Raw genomic sequence first — 26,750 nt, 5'->3', positions numbered from 1 at the left:
GATGTTTTTGTGTTACGTAACAACAGAATAAAAGACTCGTTTCTTCCAAAAAAATTATAAAACTGCTTTAAAATTAACTCTCAAGAGAATTTTTCGTGGCGTCTGTATGAACGTATGTACGTATCTCGCATAACTCAAAAACGAGTAGCCTCAGAACGTTGAAATTTTTTATATAGGACTGCTATAACATATAGATGTGCACCTCGTATTTTGGTTGGAATCGGCAGCACCAAACGTATATAAATATATTTATATATATATCCCCTCTGTTACCCGGCTCAGGTGATCTCAGTTTCTTTACTCTTATATGTTTGTAAATTGTACACATTTTTTGCTTTAAAAATGATTGAATTATGTTGTTTTTATCTTCCGGTTAAGGTTTTTATGCCTTTAGTAAATTTTTATGCAATGTTTTTAGAATTATCAACAATTTTAAAGTTGTTTAAGTACCTCTAAGCCTTTTTTTATTATGGCGGCCATTGATTGTTTACATTTGAAACAGCAGACGAGTGGATTTGTTGCCAAACTAGAGAAACTTAGCTTCGCAACAACAAAGATAACGCCTTCATTTATTATTGCCAATTAAATTATGCTTAATCCTTTCTGGAATTTTTTCGAGGAAATAAGTGTTTAAGATTTACTTCATAATTTTTAATTTAGATATTTTGAGTTTTTATGTATTTTTGCCTTCTCGCAAAGTGAGAACTGAATTAATTGAATGAGAAATACTCAATAGTCTATGAAAAACTGTTTCTTTTTTGTTTTGTTCGCTTAATTTCTGTTATGCGTCATTCTAGCTTTATTATAGTATTTGAATAGAACATGTAGCAACGAGTAGATAATTCTATTCTTTAAATTGTAAGGATCTTAAGTTTTACTAACGTTTATTTTATTTTAAATCTTTACTATCACTTCTTATTTTCTACTTCCGGCCAGAATTAAAAGCTTTAACTTATTTATGCAAATTTGTCTGGCGAACGCCAAGTACATAAGTTGTGGCTTTTTGCCAAGCGAGAGAGAGGACGGAGTTAGTAGAAGCAGGCCGCTTGCCTTAGAAGTTTTACTCGGTTGCTGGTTGCCTTCCAGGCCAGAGGTTTAATCCTCTTAATAATTTTAAACGTATTGTAGTGTTAACAGTTCTCTGTACTACATACGGCTTCCTGTTAATATACGGCAATCTTCCACGTAGGCCCTTGTTTATTATTTCAAAGTTAAGTTAGAGTTTAGTTAATATTTTTATATTCTTACGTTCAGACCATAAGTGGTTGGTCTCTGTACTCCGAAGACCGGAAACCATTGTAAAGAGTGAAAAATAAAGGGTTTCGTATACCCTTCCTGTGTATCTTGTCTACTTCCCACATTTATTGAACATAGCTTTAGTAAGCTCCCTGTTCCGAGTCAGGTCTTTGTATGTTCCCAAAGAAAGTAAGGCAAAACACTGAACCTGATAGTGGCGACCGACGAAGAAGAATAACCATGGCCGAGTTTCAAGAAGAACCTGTGCTGCCTGCAGAAGCGGCTCAGAATCCAGAAATGCCAGCTGCCGCCCTGGAAGGATTTGGTTACATCGTCCAGACCATGCGCGCTTCGATGAAACCAGAAGCAACATTTAATGGAAACTCACCGGTGACCAGTTTTTTTGGAAAACACTAGATGACCACTTCATGATGTATCCCGTGCACGAGTTCCAGAAAGTTACCTTAGCTACCAGCGGTTTGAGGGGCCAAGCGCTTAATTGGTTCAAATGTATAGGCAGAAGTCTCTTGGGTCAAGCAGGAAGTCCCACCTATACTTACGAAAATTTCAAGACTGCCCTAGTGAAAGCCTTCCCTGTCGTAAGGGATCGTGCGAAATTAGAAACGGAACTTTTCAGCATATATCAGCAAAGAATCGAAAATCTTTCCACCTTTATTTTAAGAAAAATTCACGTCTTCAAACTTTTGTATGGAAACCGTCCGGATCCTGAGATAATTCAAGTGATTTTGCCGAGTTTACTTCCCCAAGTGCAAGACTTTATTGAATTAAGGAATCCGACTACACTGGAAGAGTTATTTGAGCTAGCAATCCAGTTTGAAAGTAGAAGAACGGCGGACATTGAAAGAAGACGCCAATATCAACAACGAAACCAAGTTGGTGAGCCAAGACCACAGCAAAGTCAAGCACACGGCTACGGAAGCAAAGCGAATCAGTGGGCAAGGAAACCCGAGCATCCAAAAACAGCCGGCGAACGTTGACAGTTCAATAGCAATCCAGGAAAAAAGTCTGAAGGCCAGTGGAAAAAGAAGGAAAGCATGGAAAGGAAAAAACAAGATTTAAACCAAAACGGATTTCTGCTGATGGGAGGGTGCGGAAATCCGAAGGCCAAGAAAACCCCTCTTCCTTAAAGTTAAATACAGTAATGGTGAAAAATTTGACTATTCCGAAGATTGAAGTGTTGGTGAATAACATCCCAGCCACAGCACTCCTGGATACAGGCGCGCAGTGTTCCTGTGTGGCAGAAGATTTTTTTAGAAAGTATTTTCGGAAATACCGCATATATAATTCGGATAATACAACATTGTTAGCTGCGCAAGGAGAATGATGTAAATGCATAGGTCAATTACCGCTATACGTTCGTATCAAGGACGAAGAAGTAAAAATTATGTTTTTTATAGTAAGGAATCTGCAAGCACATAAGGGATAGATTTTCTTTCAGAGGCACAAGCAACGCTGGATTTTAATGAAGCGTCCCTTAAGCAGACGATGAAACCAGTTCGAGAAGAAAAATCGGAACCGCCAAAGTTAAACCTTGATCACCTGCCTAAGGAAGAGCAACAAAGAATCCGACAAGTGGTAAGTGAATTTGCTTCGTTATTTAGTGATATTCCAGGATTTACTCAAGTTACTAACCATAGTATTGACACCGGAGATTCAATGCTAGTTCGCCACAAAGCATATCGGTATGATAAGAATGAAGAAAAAATTATAGAATGCCACATTAGCGATATGTTACGTAAAAAGATCATAACGCCCATCTCAAGTAATTATGGTAGCCCGGTGGTTTTATGTAAGAAAAACAATGACTATCCATTAACACATCAAAAAGGTGGCGTTTCGCGATTGACTATCGTAAATTAAACTCCATAACTAAATATCCGGTATATCCGTTACCTATTATTGAAGAAATTCTAAGGAACATAACGTCTACTAAATATATGACGACTTTAGACTTAACGACTGGTTATTTTCAAATAGGGCTTAGACGTGCCTAAGACTGCTTTTATAACCAAGTCTGGCACTTATGCATTCCTGCGTATGCAGTTTGGCCTTTCAGGGGCACCGGCAACATTTCAGCGATGTATGGACATGGTGCTAAGGCCTGTTCTTGGAAAGTCCACATTTATCTATTTAGACGATATCATTATTACTAGTGATAATCCGAACCAACATGTACAGGATTTAAGACAGGCGTTTTCTTTATTAAATGAGGCCGGTCTAAAAGTTAATGTCGAAAAGTGCAAATTTGCAGCCCCTGAATTAAAATATTCAGGTTACAAAATATCTCAGAAAGGAATCGAGACAGACGAATCAAAAATAATCGCTGTGCAAAAGTATCCGCCGCCAAATACGACGAAGAAGCTCTCTTCTTTTCTAGGACTTTGTTCATATTATAGGTCCTTTATAAAAGATTTTGCAGCTATTGCTGAACCATTGTTAAAATTAAAAAGGAAAAAGGCAAGATTCTCGTGGACGGCCGATGCCAATAGTGCTTTCCAAAAATTAAAGCAAGCATTAACGCAAGCCCCTGTGTTGAAATTTCCTGAAAAGTATGAGAATTTAGAAATTTCAGCGGATGCTTCGGATTATGCGGTAGGAGCGGTACTTTAGCAAAATCAGCAGCCCGTGGCATTTTTTAGTCGAACTTTAAATCAAACACAAAGAAATTGATCCGCGACCGAGAGAAAGGCAATTGCAGTTCTGTTAGCAGTGCAAAAGTTCCGAGTCTATTTTGGAAAGGCGCCAATAACAGTGTATTCTGATCATGCGGCGGTAACTAGATTGCACTCAGGGAAAAACTTATCCCCAAGGTTAATAAGATGGGCACTCAAGCTACAAGAATATAATCTGGTAATCAAGCATACCCCCGGAAAGGAAAATATCGTAGCAGATGCCCTATCCAGAATAAAAATAGATGAAGAAGGTAATACTGTAAAGGTGGCAATGCTCACAGCATGTACAATAAATTTCCGAGAAACTGTAATAACCGAACTGGGTAAAGATCCTGAGTTTGGAAACATTTATGAGTATTTAAAGGATCCTGAAAATTTTAACGCCAAGTACTTAAGTTGTGGCTTTTTGCCAAGCGAGAGAGAGGAAGGAGTTAGTAGAAGCAGACCGTATTGCGAAAGGTGATTCTAATTCTAAATGAAGTGAAATACTTGAACAATATACAAAAATAATTATTTTATTTACAAAGCAACTTGGATTGCATCGAAGGTTCATTGCTAACTAACTACGTCGCAAACTAAAAACTAACATTCCTTTTTAGAAGCGAAGCGCCCTCTAACGGCGATATATAAATCATTTGGGGGATTTTTCCACACTCCCCACCTGATAATTTTTCAAAAATTATCACTACTTCAGCATACAAATAATAAAATATAAGAAAGCAACTTACATATCAAATACATTGAACTGATGTAAATATAAAGTGCAAAAGGAAATTCTATAAAATAAACAAATATAGTTAACTGCATCAACTCAAATGTTACTCAATACGTAAATATTAATTCAAATTACAAACAGTAAATTATTAGTAATAACTAAACTAATTATCTAAAATTAATGTTATTGAATATGAAATACAAGAAGTAAAATTAAAAGGTTACAAATTTAGTTCATTTTTCAGTCTGATAGTTCAAGGTGGTATATCAATTGCACAGGTCTCTTAAGGTCCCCTTTTTTAGTTTTTACGACACATGATCATACAAGACCATCACGTCCTTTGAAGACTTGAATTACTCGACCTAAATCCCAGAGGAACTTAGATTTAGTTGTTCCTTCAAGTAAAACTATATCACCAATTTTAAGATTTTTCTTGGCTTCTGGTGTACCGAAGAAGTGAGCATTTCTCAACTCAAGAAGATACTGATTTTTCCATTTTTTCCAGAACTGTTTTATAAGTGTTGTCTGATATTCTTTTCGTTTTATTAGACTCTTTCTTGTTGGAGAGTTATTCAGGATATCAGCAAAGTTGTATGGATATTCATCCTTATGTCCGATCAATAGAAAATCAGCCGGTTCAAGCGGTTCAGGTTCATGTAAATCGTTGTAAACGTAGGTCAAAGGACGTCTATTCACAATATTTTCGACCTCTGTCAACACAGTCATAAATTCTTCAAAATTCAATTGAGCTCTGCCTAATATCTTTTTCAACGGTTCCTTTATGGTTTTCATAAGGCGTTCATAAAAAGCTCCCCACCATGGAGCAAGCTCGACGATAAATTTCCAAGTCAAGTCTTCATTTGCTAGAAAATTTTGAAACTCTGTACCTTTAATTATGCTGTAAAAATACTGTAAATCTTTGGCAGCATATTTGAAAGTTTTCGCGTTATCTGAATAAAAGGTGCGACAGTTTCCTCTTCTCGAAATGAAACGTCTGAGAGCCAAAATGAATTTGTTTGCAGACATATTGGAAATGAGTTCTAGATGTAACGCTCGTGTAACAGCGCACTTAAACAATACGATGTATGATTTCTGAATGTCGTTTCCAGACCTGATGTAAACTGGACCTGTGAAATCCACGCCTGTAACATAGAAAGGTGGAGTTTCAACAATTCTATCTTTAGGTAACTGAGCTGTCATTTGTTTCGCTGGTTTTACTACGTATTTCTGACAAATTAAACAGTTCCCTAAGACTTTACCAACTGACGGCCTTTAGGAATCCAAAATTTCTGTCTTAGTTTGGCTAAAGTTGCCGCAACTCCCGCATGCAGAACGTTATTATGTTCTCTTTTTACAATTAATTCAGTAAATTTGGAATCTTTAGGAAGAAGAACTGGATGCTTCTCGTCAACTGTATATTCGGTTTCTACTAATCTTCCCTTAATTCGAAGAATTTTATTTTCATCAAGAAAAGGTGCCAAGCTGAATATATCAGAGCTTGGAGAAATTGACTTGTTAGATTGAAGAGCCTTAATTTCAGGTGTGAAAAAATCCATCTGGGATTTACGAACACAAAAACTTTCAGTGTCCTGAATTTCAAAGGCACTTAATGTTCCACTATTAGCAGGCAGTTTTCTTGCCTTAGCAACGAAACGTCTAACCCATGCCATAATTCTGAGATATTTCAGCACATTACTGAATTTTGTTATATCCAATAGTTGATCATCTCTTTTCACAACAACGTCATAAACAGATATCTTACTACGGAGTTCTAGTTGCTTATCGTTTCCCACGTCAAACTTCGGTTGAACTGGCCAGTCTATACGTTTGTTTTGTAAGGATCTTAAGTTTTACTAACGTTTATTTTATTTTAAATCTTTACTATCACTTCTTATTTTCTACTTCCGGCCAGAATTATAAGCGTGAAGGTTTTTATGCAAAGTTTGTCTGCCGAACGCCAAGTACTTAAGTTGTGGCTTTTTGCCAAGCAAAAAAGAGAGGAAGCAGTAAGTCAACGCAGGCCGATTACCTTAGAAGTTACGCAGTTGCTGTTCGCCTTCCAGGCCAGAGGTTTTAATCCTCTTGATAAATTAAACGTATTGTAGTGTTCACAGTCTCTGTGCTACATACGCTTCCTGTTATTATAAGGCCAATCTTCCACGTGTATTATTCTAAAGTTAAATTAGAGTTTAGTTTTATTTTTATACTTTTTTACGTTAGACCCCGAGTGGAGGGTCAGTGTATTCCGAAGTACGGAAGTTATTGTATATAGAGAAAAATAAAGGGTTTTGTATACCCTTCGTCTGTATCCTGTCTACTTACCACAATTAGTGAACATAGCTTTAGTAAGCTCTCTGTTCCGAGTCAGGTCCTTGTATGTTCCCGAAGAAGGTTAGAAGGAACATTGAACCTGATAGTGGCGCCCAACGAAGAAGAATAACCATGGCCGAGTTTCAAGAAGAACCTGTGCTGCCTGCAGAAACGGCTCAGAATCCAGAAATGCCAGCTGCCGCCCTGGAAGGATTCCGTTACATCGTCCAGACCATGCGCGCTTCGATGAAACCAGAAGCAACGTTTAATGGAAACTCACCGGTAACCAGCTTTTTGGAAAAATTGGATGACCATTTCATGCTCTACCGCGTGCACGAGTTTCAAAAAGTTACCTTAGCTACCAGCGCTTTGAGGGGCCAAGCGCTTAACTGGTTCAAATGTATCGGCAGAAGTCTCTTGGGTCAAGCAGGAAGTCCCACCTATACTTACGAAAATTTCAAGACTGCCCTAGTGAAAGCCTTCCCTGTTGTAAGGGATCGTGCGAAATTAGAAACGGAACTTTTTAGTATATATCAACAAAGAATCGAAAACCTCTCGAGCTTTATTTTAAGAAAAATTCACGTTTTCAAGCTCTTGTATGGAAACCGTCCGGATCCTGAAATAATTCAAGTGATTTTGCCGAGGTTACTACCCCAAGTGCAAGACTTTATTGAATTAAGAAATCCGACTACACTGGAAAAGTTATTTGAGCTAGCAATCCAGTTTGAAAGTAGAAGAACGGCGGACGTCGAAAGAAGACGCCAATATCAACAGCGAAACCAATTTGGTACGCCAAGACTACAGCAAACTCAAGCATACGGCTACGGAGAAAAAGCGAATCAGTGGGCAAGGAAACCCGAGCATTCAAAAACAGCCGGCGATCGTCGACAGTTCAATAGCAACCCAGGAAAAAAGTCTCAAGGCCAGGGGAAAAAGAAGGAAAGCTCGGAAAGGAAAAATAATTTAAACTAAAATGGATTTCTGCTGACGAGAGGGTGCAGAAATCCGAAGGCCACGAAAACCCCTCTTCCTTCAAGTTAAATACAGTAATGGTGAAAAATTTGACTCTTCCGAAGATTGAAGTCTTGGTGAATAATATCCCGGCCACCGCACTCCTGGATACCGCCGCGCAGTGTTCCTGTGTGGCAGAAGTCTTTTTTAGAAAGTATTTTCGCAAATACCGCATATATAATGCGGATAATACGACAGTATTAGCGGCGCAAGGAGGAAAATGTAAGTGCGTAGGTAAAGTACCTTTGTATATCCGTATCAAGGACGAACAAGTAAAGGTGATGTTTTTTATAGTAAAGAATTTGCAAGCACATTTGATCTTAGGAATAGACTTTCTTTCAGGCGCACAAGCTACACTGGATTTTAATGAAGCGTCCCTTAAGCTGACAATGAAACCAGTGCGTGTAGAAAAGGTTGAACCGCCAAGGTTAAATCTTGACCACCTGCCTAATGACGAGCAAGATAGAATCCGACAAGTGGTAAGTGAATTTGCTTCGTTATTTAGTGATATTCCAGGATTTACTCAGGTTACTAACCATAGTATTGACACTGGAGATGCATTGCCAGTTCGTCAAAAACCATACCGGTATGATAAGAATAAGGAAAAAATTATAGAATGGCATATTACCGATATGCTACGTAAAAAGATCGTAACGCCCATCTCAAGTAGTTATGCTAGCCCGGTGGTTTTATGTAAGAAAAATAATGATTATCCTTTGGAGCATCCAAAAAGGTGGAGATTTGCTATTGATTACCGTAAATTAAATTCCATAACGAAATATCCGGTATATCCGTTGCCTATCATAGAAGAAATTTTAAGGAACATAAAATCAACCAAATTTATGACGACTTTAGACTTAACGACTGGTTATTTTCAAATAGGGGTTAGGCCTGAGGACGTGCCTAAGACTGCTTTTATAACCAAGTCTGGCACTTATGCATTTTTGCGTATGCCGTTTGGCCTTTCAGGGGCCCCGGCAACATTTCAGCGATGCATGGACATTTTGTTAAGACCTGTTCTTGGAAAGTCCACATTTATCTATTTAGACGATATCATTATTACTAGTGATAATCTCGACCAACATATACAGGATTTAAGACAGGTGTTTTCTTTATTAAATGAGGCCGGTCTAAAAGTTAATGTCGAAAAGTGCAAATTTGCAGCCCCTGAATTAAAATATTTAGGTTACAAAATATCGCAAAAAGGGATCGAGACAGATGAATCAAAAATAATCGCTGTACAAAAGTATCCGACTCCAAACACGGCAAAGAAGCTCTCTTCTTTTCTAGGACTTTGTTCATATTATAGGTCCTTTATAAAAGATTTTGCGGCTATCGCTGAGCCATTGTTAAAATTAAAAAGGAAAAAGGCAAGATTCTCGTGGACGGCCGAAGCCAATAGTGCTTTCGAAAAATTAAAACAAGCATTAACGCAAGCCCCTGTGTTAAAATTTCCTGAAAAGGATGAAAATGTAGAAATTTCAGCGGATGCTTCGGATTATGCGGTAGGAGCGGTACTTTCGCAAAATCAGCAGCCCGTGGCATTTTTTAGCCGAACTTTAAATCAAACACAAAGAAACTATTCCGCGACCGAGAGAGAGGCACTTGCAGTTCTGTTAGCAGTGCAAAAGTTCCGAGTCTATTTTGGAAAGGCGCCGATAACAGTATACTCTGATCATGCGGCGGTAACTAGATTGTACTCAGGGAAACATTTATCCCCAAGGTTAATAAGATGGGCACTCAAGCTGCAAGAATATAATCTGGTAATCAAGCATACCCCCGGAAAGGAAAATATCGTAGCAGATGCCCTATCACGAATTAAATTAGACGAACAGGGTAATACCGTAAAAGTTGCAATGCTTACAGCGTGTACAATAAATTCCCGAGAAACTGTAATAACAGAACTGGGTAAGGATCCTGAGTTTGGAAGTATTTATGAGTATTTGAAGGATCCTGAAAATTTTAGCCACCAAGATATTGTGGCGATAAGAAATAGGGCGGCCCATTACGGACTAATAGATGGTCTATTATTCTACACAAAAACTACGATTTCCAACAACGAATTTGGACCTGTTATCCCAGCTAGTCTTAAATTAAATATCCTGCATGAGCTCCATGACAGCCCTTTAGCTTCTCATGCTGGTATTCGAAAAACTATCCAACGCGTACGCGAGGCAGTCTACTTTCCTGAACTGCTAAAGTTAACAAGGGCGTATGTCCAGTCCTGCCCAACATGTCAAGCCGTTAATTATATTAATTTCCGCCCGGCCGGGTTTCTAAATAGTATTAAATCCGAATTTCCAAATGAAATAATTGGCATCGATTTATTGAGCCCTTTCCCAAAAAGTCAGTTAAATAAAAGTCGCTATCTCCTTGTTATGGTTGATCATTTTAGTAAATGGACCGAAATTGTTCCCTTAAAACGAGCCTCCGCGAAATTGGTTACCGATTCTATTTTAAATAAATATATTTTAAAATACGGGGCGCCCCTAAAAGTTATATCGGATAATGGTCCTCAATTTGTAAGTAATATATTTGAAAACATTTGCCAAAAACTGGGCATACGTCATTTAAAAATGGTCCGGTATCGGCCGCAATCAAATATAACCGAACGGGTCAATAGAAATATAGTGAAAATTATCCGTAGTTATGTTGAAAATTTTCATAAAAGCTGGTATAACTATGTCAATGAATTTGCTTTCGCCCTTAGGACCGCAAAACATGATACAACGGGCAAAACTCCTGCTGAGTTATTTCTAGGCAGAAAGATTATAACACCGTTAGATAAACTATTTTATGTGCAACAAAGAGCCTCAGAATTTAAAATGGGTGATATAGAAAAACTAATAAAAGAAGCAAAAAAGAATACGGAAGTAGCACAAAGAAAACAGAAATTATATTATGATTTGAAACGACGGGGAGTAACTTATAAAGTAGGGGATGAAGTTTTAAAAATTAAGCATCCACTTTCTTCAGCACCAGAAGATAAAACTGCCAAATTTTTTCCACGATTTGAAGGACCATATATTATAGAAAAAATAACTCACGCTGTTGTAGTGTTAAAAGCTAGAGATGGTGAAACCTGTTCCGCAAACATTGATCAAATTAAGCCCTACTTCGATCGTAATAAAATGCAAATCTTTTCAGATCTTTTGCAGGATCCGGCACGGCAGACACCGCAAGTACAAGTTCCAGAGGTGGGAAAACGACAAGTACAAGGGCAAGCCAATGAGAGAGAGAAACAAGTGAAAAGAAAATAGCCTCGCGGAAAAATTGAATGTAACAAGAAAAAGAAGCCGTTCCACCGTCCAGAAAACAGAGTTCAAGAACACCCCCAGAATGAAGAAGGGAGAAGGAGGACGTATGTGAAGAGGACCAGGAGAAATGACGGCAACTATAACCCGGCTTTAAAACGGAAGATCTACTCATCCGACAGAACTCTCCGCAGCAAAAGCCGCCGAACTGCGGAAGGGCTATCAGCGGCGGAGGAAAAAGTACAAGAAAAATTTGAACGGCCAACAACGAGGTCCAAGCAGGATCACGACAGAAGTTTCCCGGTTCCGCCAAGACCAGCTGCCATCAAACGGCAAAGACCACAAGCAGAGGAGAAAAGGAAAGTATTCAAGGGTGGCCGTACTGGTGAGAAAAGGAAGCTTCCAGAGGAAAGCACTGAAGGGCGAGCCCGTACAAGAAGGAGGATAAACAAAGCTACTATCTGCAGTACCTTTAAAGACTGGGCCCAGAAAAGGATGTCCGAATATTACAAAGATAAGTAAAATTTTATGTTACTTTGCAAACTTAAGTTAATCTTTCATTCTTACTGCAAGTGGCATATTTCAAGAAGTTTTACCTCAGGCGAGGTCTACCTTTATCGCCAAAAGGGCGAGAAATGAGTTGTGACCGATTTTCGTATTATGTTTTTAAATTACTCGTGCGTAAAACTAAAGTTGATGTATAATAGCGTTATGTAAAGACTTAAATATTGTAAAAAGTTATTGTATAAATTTTATTTAAAACATTCTAGCAAGAAAGAAGTTTTAGTCTGAAAGACTTTTTGAAATGTAGTATTATTTCAATGTACAAAGAATTGGCACTTGCTTTGAAAAGAATAGAAGTTAACAATGTACTACTAATGTATGTTTTCAAATGTGTAAAATTAACGGCATGTTGATATGTTCTTATATACATGTGAACTGTTATTTTAAATGTTAAGAAATACCGTGATATGGTAAAAGTGAAAGTAATGTTAAAAATTTGTTATTCGTGTGACTGTAAAGATTAAATCATGGCGAATATGTGGTAAAGGTTGAATGATGTAGTTAGGCTCTCTGACGCTACACTTTAGAGTTAGCCACTTTTAGAATAGTACCTCAGGGTTAGAGTTGAAAGTAGGGTGTGTTAAGAGGTCTCGTTATGTTGAATTTTAACACGTTAGTGTTTTGATTGTAGGAGGAAGTGTGGCACACGTAGACAGAAACACATTCGTGTTTGGTGTTCTTTTACAACACATGTCAGAGAGCACGGGGAGAGATAATTAAAATAGTCATGAATGAAATAAGAATGTTAAGAGAAGGATATTCTATATGTTATTTGCAATGTCATTGTGTAACATTTCATTAAACTAGTTTTCCTTCCAGATCTCTGGAAGGAACCAGAATTGAATAAAGCTCCTGTTTAGATGCAGTACAGATGAAAAAAAGATTGTTGTATATCCTGGGAGCTGCTATTGTAACAAATTTCTTTCTTTTAAATTTTCTAGTTTCTAGCTAAGTTATGGTTGTAAAAGGTTGGTCTCGCGTTAGATTCTAGAGCTAAAAGTTTTCAACAAGATCGTTTTAGACCTCAGTTTCAAACTAATTAACTCTGGCGGGAAGTATGTAAGGATCTTAAGTTTTACTAACGTTTATTTTATTTTAAATCTTTACTATCACTTCTTATTTTCTACTTCCGGCCAGAATTTTAAGCGTGAAGGTTTTTATGCAAAGTTTGTCTGGCGAACGCCAAGTACTTAAGTTGTGGCTTTTTGCCAAGCAAAAAAGAGAGGAAGCAGTAAGTCAACGCAGGCCGCTTACCTTAGAAGTTACGCAGTTGCTGTTCGCCTTCTAGGCCAGAGGTTTTAATCCTCTTGATAAATTAAACGTATTGTAGTGTTCACAGTCTCTGTGCTACATACGCTTCCTGTTATTATAAGGCCAATCTTCCACGTGTATTATTCTAAAGTTAAATTAGAGTTTAGTTTTATTTTTATACTTTTTTACGTTAGACCCCGAGTGGAGGGTCAGTGTATTCCGAAGTACGGAAGTTATTGTATATAGAGAAAAATAAAGGGTTTTGTATACCCTTCGTCTGTATCCTGTCTACTTACCACAATTAGTGAACATAGCTTTAGTAAGCTCTCTGTTCCGAGTCAGGTCCTTGTATGTTCTCGAAGAAGGTTAGAAGGAACATTGAACCTGATAGTTTTGCAACCATTCTGGTCCAAACCACCAAAGTGAACAATTTCTTAAATTAGCAACAGTAGTTCCTCGTGATATGAGGTCGGAGGGGTTATCTTTCCCACGGCAATAATGCCAATTATTGCTTTCAGTTAGTTTCTGAATTTCATAAACTCTGTTTCTGATGAAAGATTTAAATCTTTCGGGAGATCCCTGAATCCAAAAATACGTTATTTGAGAATCAGTCCAGTGGAAGGGGATTACTTCGTATTTTAAAGATTTTGCTATTTTATCACTCAATCTAGCGGATAAAAGCGCACCCAAAAGCTCCAATCTAGGAAGTGTAAGGGATTTCAGAGGTGCAACTCTACTCTTGGAAGCAACAAAAACTGTTTGAAAAGTTCCATTGTTCAAAACTATTCTCAGATATACCACGCATCCATAAGCTTTAAAACTAGCATCAGAAAAGCTATGGAGTTCTATTTGTTTCACATCTGCATCTAATATTCCTTCTAAATAGTAGCGGGGAATTCTGAGGTGGTTCAGTTCTTCAATTTCTTCGTACCAGGCTTTCCATTTATAACTAAGATCAGGTGGCAGTTCATCGTCCCAATCAATTCTGGCAGACCAGATTTCCTGAATCAGACACTTTATTCTTATAGTGAAAGGGCCATAAATCCGACAGGATCAAAAATACGGCCTGCGGTTTGCAATAGAAAACGTTTTGAGTTGATTGACGAGGAAATGAAATTTGTCAAGTGCTGAGTGTCAAAATAAAAATTATCATTATCCGTATCCCAGTTAATTCCTAACACTTTGATCGGGACAACTTCAGGAGATTCTTGCATCGAAAATTCTTTGCGATGCCAAATATCTTTAAGTTCTTTGGAATTAGTATGCCACTTATGTAGTGACATGCTAGCTTCATTAAAAATGTTCACAATTTCTAAACTTGTTTTCAGGGCTTGTTCTAAATTTTGGTGACCACCAATAATGTCATCAACATACAGGTAGTTGTTTAAGAGTTCTACTGTTTCAGCATATATTTCTGAATATTTTTTAAGGTGATGCTTAATAGTAGCAGCTAGGAGAAAGGGACTAGATTTTACTCCAAACAAAACTCTTGTAAATCTAAAGGTTTTCAAACTCCCATTGTTATCATTAGGATCATCTTTCCAAAAGAATCGTGTAACGTCTCTGTCTTCTTCATTTAACTCTATCTGTAAGAATGCTTGTGTAATGTCCTCTGTAAAGGCTATCGAATTTTGTCTAAATTTTATCAATAAATCAAAAATATCAGGATATAGGTTCGGACCAGTATATAAACAGTCATTTAGAGACAGTGTTTTTGGTTTATAGGCTGAAGCATCATAAACTATTCTTAGTTTGCTTGTTGCTCTATCATTTCTGATGACTGCTCTATGAGGTAAATAAAATAGGGTTTTATCATTTTGATTGTCTTCTTGAACTGGTTCAATAATATGTTTTAACTCGTAATCCTTTAAAACCTCTGTGTATTGAACAAACAAAGAGTTATCAATTTTAAATTTGTTACTCATTTTCTTAAATCTTTCAAGTGCTATATCCCTATTATCTTCCATTAAATGTTTTGAATTCGGTTTCCAAGGTAATTTTACTTGGTATCTGCAGTTCTTATACCTGATATTAGATTCGAAAGATTTCATAATTTCTAAATCAACAGTTTTGTCGTTTTGAGTATCACTTTCCAAACCCAAGTTTTCTAGCTTCCAAAACTGTTGTAACTGATCTGATATCAAGTTTTCATTTACAATTACTTTCCTAGTTAATAATTCACTATGATCATTATTTACTTTACCCTGCAAACACCACCCAAATAAAGATTCAGTGGCTACTACATTTCTTGAAATTCTTTTAATTTTACCAGTAATTATAGAATAGTAGAAATCTACCCCTATGAGAATATCAATTTTGTCACTTTTTCTACAACAATCTGCTAATTGTAAATTTTGTAAAATTTTATTTTTCTTAACAAAGTTCAAATCTGGATGGGAGATAACAGTATTGGATATATTTTCGGTTTCAAGAAGCTCAATATATATATTAAGATTAGGATCGTTTACATTTTCTAGTTTTGCTCTAACAACATTAAAGGTTTTTTCTAACGCACTTTTATCACCAAAGGAATAAACAGAAAGTGATTCTTTTCTAACAATCGGAAGTTCCATTTTAGTAGATACATCTTTGGTTATGAAAGATCTCATTGAGCCATTATCAAAAAGAATTCTGACATTTTCAGATTTATCATTATTTCGGATCAATGCAGAAGCCGTTTGTAATAATATTTTATTAGATCTATTTTCATCGGAATTATATGACGAAACAGCGGAAATAACGCTCGAATCCGACGTTTTCTTTTCAGGTTTTTCATTATCTTTTTTCTGATGGAATGAATAACAAATGGCTTTCGAGTGTTTATTAAAGCAGAAGGCACAGTTTATTTTTTGTTTACAATTTTGAATCCGGTGAAACCGACCTAAACATAAAAAACACCACGATTCACGTTTTAAGATCTCTTTTTTCTTTTCTACACTTAAAATTTCGCAATCTGCAGATTTATGATTTGTGTTCCCGCAGAACAGACACTGCGATTCGGATGACGCCGCTAATAACTCAACTGTAGACGGTTTACTCGTTATGGCTGGAGAGTGTTTATGTTTGAAGGGCAAATGCTTTTCCAATCGCGAATATTTTTCTCTAGAATTATAATTAACAGAAGCCGCGTGTTCTCTACTGAATACTTCGTTCCTCAAAAAGGCTAACAAACCTTTTAAATCCCAATTTTCGTCTTTAATTTTTCGGCTATAATCAAGAGCGAATTCATTAGGAAGTAATTTCAAAATTAAAGGCGTTAAGAGATTTCCGTAGGTATCAGAGTCTATTTTTAATGCTTCAAGATTTCTTATCTGTACTTCGGCGTGATCTAGAAGTTTTCTGAATCCGTTTATATCATTAGGATTTCTAACAGGTAAAGTACTTAAGAGTTGTCCTAAATGCGAATTAATTAAGATGTTCTTTTGACCAAATCTGGAACGTAACAGTTCAAGAGCAGCTTCGTAATTATTTTCGATGAGAGCGAAATCAGAAAGAGCTTTGGCGGCTGAGCCACCAAGAAAGCTTTTTAAGTAAATTAATTTTTCTATTTTTGATAAATTCGGATTTTTATCAATCGCACTTTCGAACTGACCTATGAATTCTAACCAATCCGAAGAATCACCATAAAATTTAGAGATCGTTAATTTTGGAAGACGAGTGAATTTGTTACTTTCGTTTTGGGATTCTGTAACGGTTTCATTAGAAATGTCTCTATTTGCATTGTCCGAATTTTCCAACTTATTCAACCCTTTCAACTTTTTCTTTCCTCTAAACTGCCACACTTGAATTTTCTCTTCATATTCCAAAGCGGATGAGATTTCAAGTTCGAATTCGTCTTCATCGACTTTTAATTCTCGTTCTATTTCAGCGTCTAAATTGCTCAAGGATTTTGATTTTTCGTTTAACTGGTCTAAAATCTCTTCTAATACATTTACATTTATACTACTATCATCTTTATTCAGTTTTCTTTAACTTCAATTTTCTTTAATATCTTGGACACTCCGGTCCTCAATACCTTTCGTTTCGATTTCAGTTTAGCAATAAGATCTTCCATATTATATAAAAATAGAAAATACAGGCTTACCTTGGCTGTCTTCGCATAAAATGATATCCAAAATTAAAAAACACAAACTTCTAAATTGGCCAAAGGTTATCGGCACCGATGCGCCATAATGCGAAAGGTTGTTCTAATTCTAAATGAAGTGAAATACTTCAACAATCTACAAAAATAATCATTTTATTTACAAAGCAACTTGGATTGCATCGAAGGTTCATTGCTAACTAACTACGTCGCAAACTAAAAACTAACATTCCTTCTTAGAAGCGAAGCGCCCTCTAACGGCGATATATAAATCATTTGGGGGATTTTTCCACAGGCCGCTTGCCTTAGCAGTTTTACTCGGTTGCTGGTTGCCTTCCAGGCCAGAGGTTTAATCCTCTTAATAATTTTAAACGTATTGTAGTGTTAACAGTTCTCTGTACTACATACGGCTTCCTGTTAATATACGGCAATCTTCCACGTAGGCCCTTGTTTATTATTTCAAAGTTAAGTTAGAGTTTAGTTAATATTTTTATATTCTTACGTTCAGACCACAAGTGGTTGGTCTCTGTATTCCGAAGTCCGGAAACCATTGTAAAGAGTGAAAAATAAAGGGTTTCGTATACCCTTCCTGTGTATCTTGTCTACTTCCCACATTTATTGAACATAGCTTTAGTAAGCTCCCTGTTCCGAGTCAGGTCTTTGTATGTTCTCAAAGAAAGCAAGGCGGAACACTGAACCTGATAAAATGATATAAATTTTGTGCATTATAAGTTATAATATGAACGAAATATAATACTGTTAAGTGAATCTAGCGCCAGAGTGTCGCTATGGTAAACAAATACTAGAGTGAATTTTAAAGAATGCATTTATTCTATTGTGGTTTATGCGCTGTCGGCGAAGTAGATTTATTTCAATAAGTTTAAATGAAATGCAAGAAAAAATGCGTATAATTTAATATTCCGTACAAGGAAATAAAATATATTCAAAGCGTCATCTTTCCTTCTTCTATAACTGTCTGTGAATTTGACTGATGATATACATATATTTTATACATTTGACTATATTTACAAAACTTCTTGCAAACACCAACCATACATACCAGAGAAAATTTATTTTTAATTATTTTGTTATTTCGTGCCCAGCGCTTTATGTTCATTGTAATATATGATACAGCCAGTGGCGTTTAACATACGTATTTTCTACAAAAATTGTATGTTCAAATAGTTTTCTTTATGAAATTTATGATGATTATGTTTTATATTTAACAAATGTATCATTTTAATTATAAAAGTTCTTTCTTATGACTTGTATGTTATTGCATAAGTCATGTTCGTAAGCTCAGTTGATCACAGAGCGCTATATATTAGTGTAATCTCTTTTTTGTACGTTTACCTATCATGTTGTCTGTCAGTTTATAACATAACCAGTTATTTACTAACTTGCTAAATTAAGCGAAAAGAAACTTAGATTGGCGCAGATTTTATATAGAAACACGAAATATACTTGAATGTAAAACTTACTGGATTTTATTTAAAAATCTCGAGAAATCTAGACTTTCTTCCCTTTTTTTTTTTTAAAGCATAGTAAATTTATTGGGTGGGGGACAGGAAAATGTTTTGCACAGGGGCCCAAGAGTTCTAGCTACGCCACTGGTTCAGGCTGTATTTGAATTTATCAGTAAATACTGCATAGACGCATTCCTCTTGCATTCATTAAGTATAACTCAAAATGCCGCTAGTTTAGTGAAAGGCCGTGTCCTAGTTGGCCTTCGCCCCCGGTTGCTCCTTTTTTTGAACTATACAGTGAGTATTTACAACAAATTTTGAGCAGGGTGTCAATATTTCAATTATTGGAATTCCTTGGTCACACCATAGTACAGCTTTCAACAGTTTCTATAACTTCACCGGTTGCTTTGAGAGTTTTCTGGAAGAGGTCAAGAGAGTTATTTTTAGTTCATTAATAAACTTTTGGTTTATGGTGTGCGATGATGATTTCCAGAAGCAATTTCCTTTTATGAAATTCGTCGGAGAGGGTGATTACCTTTTGTTTTCCAAAACGAAAGGCCTAAGTTGAAGCAATGCTTTATAGTGTCGCATAATGCATGCCGAGCGTCTTCTGTAGTAGACAGATGGCAGCTGTAATATTTGATATAGACTGTATAAGGTATTTTCCCCTCTTTCCAGTATGTCTTCGTGGTGTAACGGTAACCCACTCGGAGAGTATTTGAGAGGTCCAGGGTTCGAGTCCCTGGGTCAGCATTGCTCATTTTTCATGTCTCTTGTTAAAAAAATCTAATGACTCTACAAGTAGCGCCTGAACTATAGGGGTGGTGGACGATAATTCGTCATACCAGGATTTGGCGAATGGGTCCCCTGATACCCAATCACCATTTGAAAGAAGGAGTATATAAGGTGTTTCCTCCCTCCTTTTCGCATGTCTTCGTGATGTGATTGGAAGCATAATCGACGCGTATTCGAGAGGTCAAACCCTCGTGTCTCGGATAGGACACTGCGCATTTTCACGCCAGCTGCTCAAAAAAAAAAAAAAAAAAAAAAATTAATGACTCTAGGAGTAACGCCCGAGCTAAAAGGTGGTGGACAATAATTCTTCACCACCAGGATTTGCGGACTGGGTTCCCTGATCACCAGTCGCCCTTTAAAAGGGGTAGTAATAAGGTATTTTCTTCCTCCTTCCAGCATGCCTTCTTTGCGTAACCGTAGCACACTCGTCACCAATTCAAAAGTTTTAGGTTCGAGTCCTGAAGAGAGCATTGCACATTTTTCATGTCTCCTGCTTCAAAATAACCTAATGAGTCATCACCTGTGTTTTTTTTTTCTTTCAAAAACTCGTGAAATCAAGCTTTTCATTTCACGCTTGAAATCACACTGACACTTGAAATCAAGCTTTCAAGCTTATAATTTTCTGTGAACTGCAATATTTAGGTCCAAAAATTGTATTACAGCTCAAACTTCATCTCTGGATTAAATTTCAAGTAGTGTCATCATTTGTGGTAGCTGTGAAAAGTTTCCATTGATTTAAAAGAAAATCTACTACCAGTTCGGTATCATCTACATAATATTTAGCATTTTACGGGAAAAAAATATCAGGAAGCCAAGTAAGTGGGGAAAAGTTTCATCATATCGTTTCTTTCCATAAATACATACAACATCTAACAGAACTAATAATAAATAAAAGGTACTTTTTCCACTGTTATGGAATATCATTCTTATTATATGAGGCAATTTATTGAAAATAGTATCACTTACCTATTTTTACTAGCAGCCAAATATTCTTACATGCACAAAATTAATACATCATATTACTTAATCGTATCGTATTAACATATCTGGAAAATCTTTCTCTGTCTCAACGATTTTACGTACGTCGTACATTTTGTAGATTTCATCAATATTTCAAGGTTTAGGAAGCAAAGATGAGGGGTCTTGCTCTCTTCTTCATTTTCTGAAATCTCAACTTTAATAAAGAAATGAACAAGGAATCTTTTGTTTGTCAGCAATACCACTTGTAAAAATGAGTTACCGACGCTGCTGTTATTCTTTAGCTTTGCATTTTTAACAGATTAAAGGCATTGAAAATCTTATATAAATTAAGTACAGATTTAAATTTTTAAATAAAAGTATAATATAACTGCAGCTTTACAGAGCAAATAAATTTAAGAGCAATGTTAAATTTATGTACTATTTAACATACAGTAAGATCACTTATGCCATTGATGTTAAGCGCTTTTCAATTTCATCTCAAAATTTAGAGCGCTTTCCGTTTGAGTCTTAAAGAACAGTTGTTCGAGATTTGCAAGAACTAACCGTTCTCCTTTCTCCTAATAAACTTAAAATAACTTTACATATAAAATTCCAAAGTGTCATATTTATTTTCAAAATCCGTAGAACTACAACAAACCAACAAACTACAACAATCATCAGATGGCTGCCACTCTTACAGTGACAAACTATGAAAAGAAAGATAACAACTGAGGCTGGGTTCTAACAATACTCCCACCTTTTCACTGATGACATGTACTTAACCAATCAAAACAAAATATAAAAAAATGCTGTCCACACAAATATTGAGGCTAAACAGTAAACAAAAGAAAAAATTAAGCTTTTAAATTTCTACTCTTAAATAACTCCAGTAGTGCTCAGGTTAGAAATCTAGATGGAATTTTAATTTGTCGTCCACTTCTATTCACGACAGTCTTAATGTCCTTTGATAAATCTGCAGCTGAATTATGCTTTGGTAATTTTGAGACTAAACTGTCTGCACCCTGCGTCTCAGTTTCATTTGCCTCATCTGACTCCGAAGATGAAGGTATGTCGAGAGGGAATATTCTTTGGATTGGTCGAACTAATTCTTCAGACATGGGTTTGACACGAACTACTCGAATGTTGCCGTCTTCTCCGGGGTATAGTTCAATCACCTTTGCTAGAGGCTACAACACCTTGCGTTTGTCATCACATTCGATAAGAACTATATCCCCGACTTTTATCTGTTGAGAAATCGGCACTGTAGTTGGACGTTGCACTAGCAGGCCGAGATATTCATTCCTAAATCTTTTTCTCAAGAGCTCTCGTAGATTTTGTAAATGTCTCAGTCTCTTGTTGAAATCAACTGTATCAAGATGATCCAAGTCAGGAACTCCAAAGACTGAAATTTCACCTAAAAACAAGGACGGTGTCAAAGGGATGAGATCATCAGAGTCCTCTGACACATAAGTGAGTGGTCTGGCATTCACAGTTGCTTCACAGTCGCACAGCACACTCATCAATTCTTCATAATTCAGACATGACTGGCCTAAGACTCGACGCAAAAGCTTCTTAATCATTTGAACAAGTCGTTCCCAAAAGCCACCCCACCATGGTGCTGCGGGTGGACTGAACTTCCAATCGATCTCGTTTGTGATGGCTTCTGCCTCGATGGTATTCCAATTAATTGATCTCAAGAGATTATTGGATCCGACAAAATTTCTTCCCTTGTCGCTATAAATTATCGATGGCCTCCCTTTAAGAGCAATAAATCTTCTAAGACCAAGTAAAAATCCTTGAGTTCAAAGGGACAAAATCAGTTCCAAATGGACCGCTCTGAAAACAGCACATGTGAAAAGTAAAATCCAAGCTTTTCTTTTATCCTTCAAAATTAATGGGCCAGCTAAATAACGCCAACAATCTCAAAAACACGTGCATCTCTAATTCTGTTTTTGGTAGAGTAGCAGGCACAGTCTGTAGTCGTTTACCTCCATGTCTCCTGCACCTGACACATGCATATAAAGCTTTTCGAATCGTAGCTTTGCTTTTCAGGATCCAAAACGTCTCTCTAAGTGTAGACATCAGTACGTGAATTCCTGCATGAGACATAGAGAGATGTTTATCAATTATCAATTTCTCCACAATCTTATAATTCTTCGGATGTAACATCGGATAAATAAAATGTTCATAGTCTTTCCTTTCAGTCAACCTAGAGCTGACACGTAAAATGCCTTAATCATCTTTGAACATACTTATTGACTTCAGCTTCTTGATATCATTAGATGAAAAATAATCACGTTGAATAATCTTCACGAAAGATTTCTCAACTCTTGTCAACTCATAAACTTTTAACTCTATTGCTTCTCTTTCCTTTTTTCTCTTTTGGGTATTTCCTATGAATCTGTGTATCCACCCAATAATTCTAAGTATTTTCTTATACTTTGAAAAATAGCCAAAGAATTGTGAAGACATATCGCTGACATTGCTTAACGAAACTATAACTGCTTTACGTTTTTCAGTATTAACCTCTTCTTTATTATCGATTGCGATAGAACGAGGCCATTCTTCTTCCGACAGTGCCAACCAAGGTGGGCCCTCCCACCATCTTGATTCAATGAGTTTCTTCACAGAACGTCCTCTTGATGGCATATGGGCTGGGTTTTCCGCACCTGGTATATGATGCCAATTTTCACGATCCGATAGGATTCTAATTTCTGAAACTCTTGTTATTCACAAAAGTGATCCAAACTTCTACGTTCTTTATCCAGAATAGTGCTGTTGAAGAATCGGTCCAGTAATATTCCTTTGAAATTTCGACCTTAAGGTTCTTCTTGACAAATGAGGCTAATCGCACCCCAATAAGACAAGCAAGCAATTCAAGTCGTGGTATACTTATTTTTTTCAAGGGAGACACTGTTGCTTTGGCTTGTACTAGAGTCACTTTGACTTCTTTATTTTGACTTCTCAAATATACTGCACTTGCATAACATCCCTGTGAAGCATCGGCAAACGTATGCAAACTAAAAGATTGTCCTTCCTCCTGTAAATGAAAGTAGTCTGGGAATCTTCACAGATGATAACAGGGTAATTCTTTGACCCACTTCAAGAATTTTCTTTTGATATCTTCAGGTAGCTGTGCATCCCAGCTCAATTTAGTTTCTCACCTTTTTTCCAGGTATAACTTTGGAAGGAGTGTAAAAGGGCATGTGAAACCTATTGTGTCAAAAACTCTCCCTACAATTGATAGTACGTTTCGTCTTGTCACTGAGAGATCGACCAAGTCGATAGTAGGGATGTCACAAAACAAAGAAGCTTCATATTTATCCCACAGAAGGCCAAGTACTTTCAATGATTCGCTCACTGCTCAGTTCTGTTTATTGCCACCCTCTTAAGTCAAAGTTAGCACTTGCCATTAACTGAGTTGAATTTGCAATAAAGTATTCTGCTTCTTCATTCGAATTCATTAAAGTGACACAGTTGTCAACATAGAAGTTTTTCAGTTTTGTAGCCACTTCCTTCAAAGAAGGTTCACATTGATCTAAATGAGAGTTGATCACTGCTCCTGAAAGAAACGGACTGTATTTTAGTCCGAAGACTACTCTGCAATGGCGAAATTTTCTTATTTCCTTTTGTTCCGAGTTTTCCCACCATAGGAATCTTAGGAAATCACGATCAGATCTTTGAACAGATATTTGAAGAAAAGTTCTTTTAATATCTGAGATAATCCCTATTTTTTTTTGTCTAAATTCGAGAAGCAATTTCGGTATTACTTCAATTAAATTTTCACCTTTTGCTAAACAGTCATTAAGTGACAGGAAATCCCTTTGCTTGCACGAAGCGTCAAATACAGGCCTTACTGCTGTTCTACAGTTATCTTTGAAGACCGGTCTGTGCGGAGGATAATGATTGTCAACTCGTTCCTCTTCTTCTGTTACTTCTTCTATTACTCCAGATTCGAGCCACTCTTCAAACACTGCATTGCATGTTTCAAATTTATCTTTCAACATGAGCTTCTTTGTAGTGGAAATCAATCGTTTTTCAGCAACTCCTCTGTTACTTGGTAAAGCTTCTTTATCGTTGATCTAAGGTAAACCGACTTCATATCCATCATCCACCCTCTTCAGAGTCGCGTGAAAGTGATCCCACACTGTTCCTTCTAATTCTGAATCAGTTTTATTTTCTTTAGAATCTGAAATTTCCGGTGCTTCTAGCTTCCACAGGTTTTCTATGTCACTGCTGTGAGTCAACACTGACGTTATTGTTGAAGACATGGACAAGGAGTTTCTTTCTGAAACGTTATCTTTTATCTTTCCGATGATTGTCCATCCAAGTAGTGATTCCACAGCAGTCAGCCCATTTTCTAATTTCTGAATTCTTCCAGCTAATAGAACACCTGCGACGTTAGCTCCAATAAGAACTTCTATTTTCAAACACGTTTTTCCTATATCAGATGCATGGATATTTTTCTGCCTTAGTTCTTCTATCCAGGCCGTAAACTGACTACTGGTCCACAAATCTTCGACTGTTCCAACAAGATTAGTCGTCTAGAAAAATCACCTCTTAGGCTTCTAACGTTTACTTCATAGCGTTTGTGAATTTCTCTCTTTGTGGTTACTCCTCCAAAATGTGCGTGGTATAGAGATTCAGATCCAATTGCGTGGCACCCTATGTCTACAGTCTCCTCTAATATGTATGAACGTTGCGATCCTGTGTCGATAAGTGCCCTTACTGCCTTTTGTTTACGTCTATATTAATTAATAGTGTTTGAAGAACCACTTCATCTAGGAAATTGGTGCTCGCAAGTGATACGTTTTGTGTTTCCTCTTCTTTATTCTTTTCAATATCATTGCTCTTTTGATTGGTGGGAAAATCCGGACGCATGACAACCCAATGTCTTTTCGAGCATATCAAACATCTTACATTTGTCTTGCATTGCTTGGCTCTGTGTCTAGTTTTGAGGCAGAAGAAGCAACCCTTCTTTTTAATTTCATCACTCTTTTGACTCAGAGGCATGTTCTGAGCAACAAAGCAATCGCAACTTTCATGATTTTGTTTCACAAAATATGCAAGAATTCTTCTCACTATACTATAATTGGTTGCTTTATTATGGCCTGAGAATAAATCATTTGCTGTAGGCACGGAATGTGCACTATGGTACTTTTTATCGTTTCTACTTAGAATCTTTCTTGGCACCCGAATCAATTAATTTAAATCCAGCTTTTGCCAAAGAAATTCTCTGCTCTCCTTCCACTTCATTCTTTAAAAACAATAATAATTGTTTCGATATCTCAGAGTGAGAATTTTCTGCTGTAATTATTGATGCATGATTTCTAATCCAAACTCGTAAAATTTCCTCGAGAATGCAAGATTCCACGAGCAGAAACAACATTGCAGCGTATTTATCGCTTGTCATTCCTATTGACTCCAACGAACGTAAATACGACTCTAACTTGCCATTTTAATAATCAAATCTAATAATTTCCGAATATAGAATTCTACAAACAATTCTTCCCTGCCGAACATATTTTTTAAGCTTTCTATAACGTTTTCATAATTTTCGGCAGTTGCATGAAAGCTGTTCACAATATCACGTGGTCTCGTAACGGGTACTGTCGCTTGAACGAGATAATGCATCTTATCATCGTTTTGAATTTCTCTATCTTCATGTATTCGCCGAAATTGTCCCCAAAACGGTAAGCAATCTTTAATTTCGCCAGCGAATTGTTTTAACTCTATTTTAAGTAATTTCCGTTTCTATTTGTTCGAATTCGGCGGCACACTGCCAATGGATAGTGACGTTTGGCGATTGAAGAATAATTCCGTTTCTACTCGTATTGAATCTAATTTTTCTTTGTATTCTTCAACTTTCGCCCATTCACTTTCAAACTGATCAGTTGAAGAAAATTCCGAATTTAATATTTGAGTATCAAATGCATTAAGTTCAGATAAACGTTCTAAAGTAACAAGTTTCGCTTTTGCAGATTTTTCATCAGGAATTTCCTTTTCAAATTCCTGCAAAATTGCATTAATTGTTCTCGTAAAAGACACTGTGACAGGTTTTCGTTTCTCAATTAACGATTCCATTTCAATAAAAATAAATTCAATAAAGTTAAATAGAATTAAATTCGATAAAAAACAATAAAATTACCTTGACTTGTTTTACCGATCTCTTCCGTCGTCACCAGAATTGTTCGAGATTTGCAAGAACTAACCGTTCTCCTTTCTCTTAATAAACTTAAAATAAAATAATTTTACATATAAAATTCCAAAGCGTCATATTTATTTTCAAAATCCGTAGAACTACAACAAACTACAATAAACATCAGACAGTTGCCACTCTTACAGTGACAAACTATGAAAAGAAAGATAACAAGTGAGGCTGGTTTCTAACAATAGTACGCCACTTTCATTTCC

General features: G+C 36.6%; 1 protein-coding gene across 4 annotated transcripts in view; it reads right to left on the bottom strand.

Moving 5' to 3' along the window:
- The window catches only part of Nurf-38 (Inorganic pyrophosphatase Nurf-38), a 114,422-nt gene that overhangs the window by 75,893 nt on the left and 11,779 nt on the right, over window positions 1-26,750 (bottom strand). The window lies entirely within an intron of this gene.

This window comes from Stegodyphus dumicola, chromosome 8, assembly GCF_044657685.1.
Source record: "Stegodyphus dumicola isolate Sdum_Otavi_A_Nest chromosome 8, ASM4465768v1".
NCBI lineage: Eukaryota > Metazoa > Arthropoda > Arachnida > Araneae > Eresidae > Stegodyphus > Stegodyphus dumicola.
Note: the sequence above shows the minus strand (reverse complement) of the source record. Positions and strands in the feature narration are given on the sequence as shown.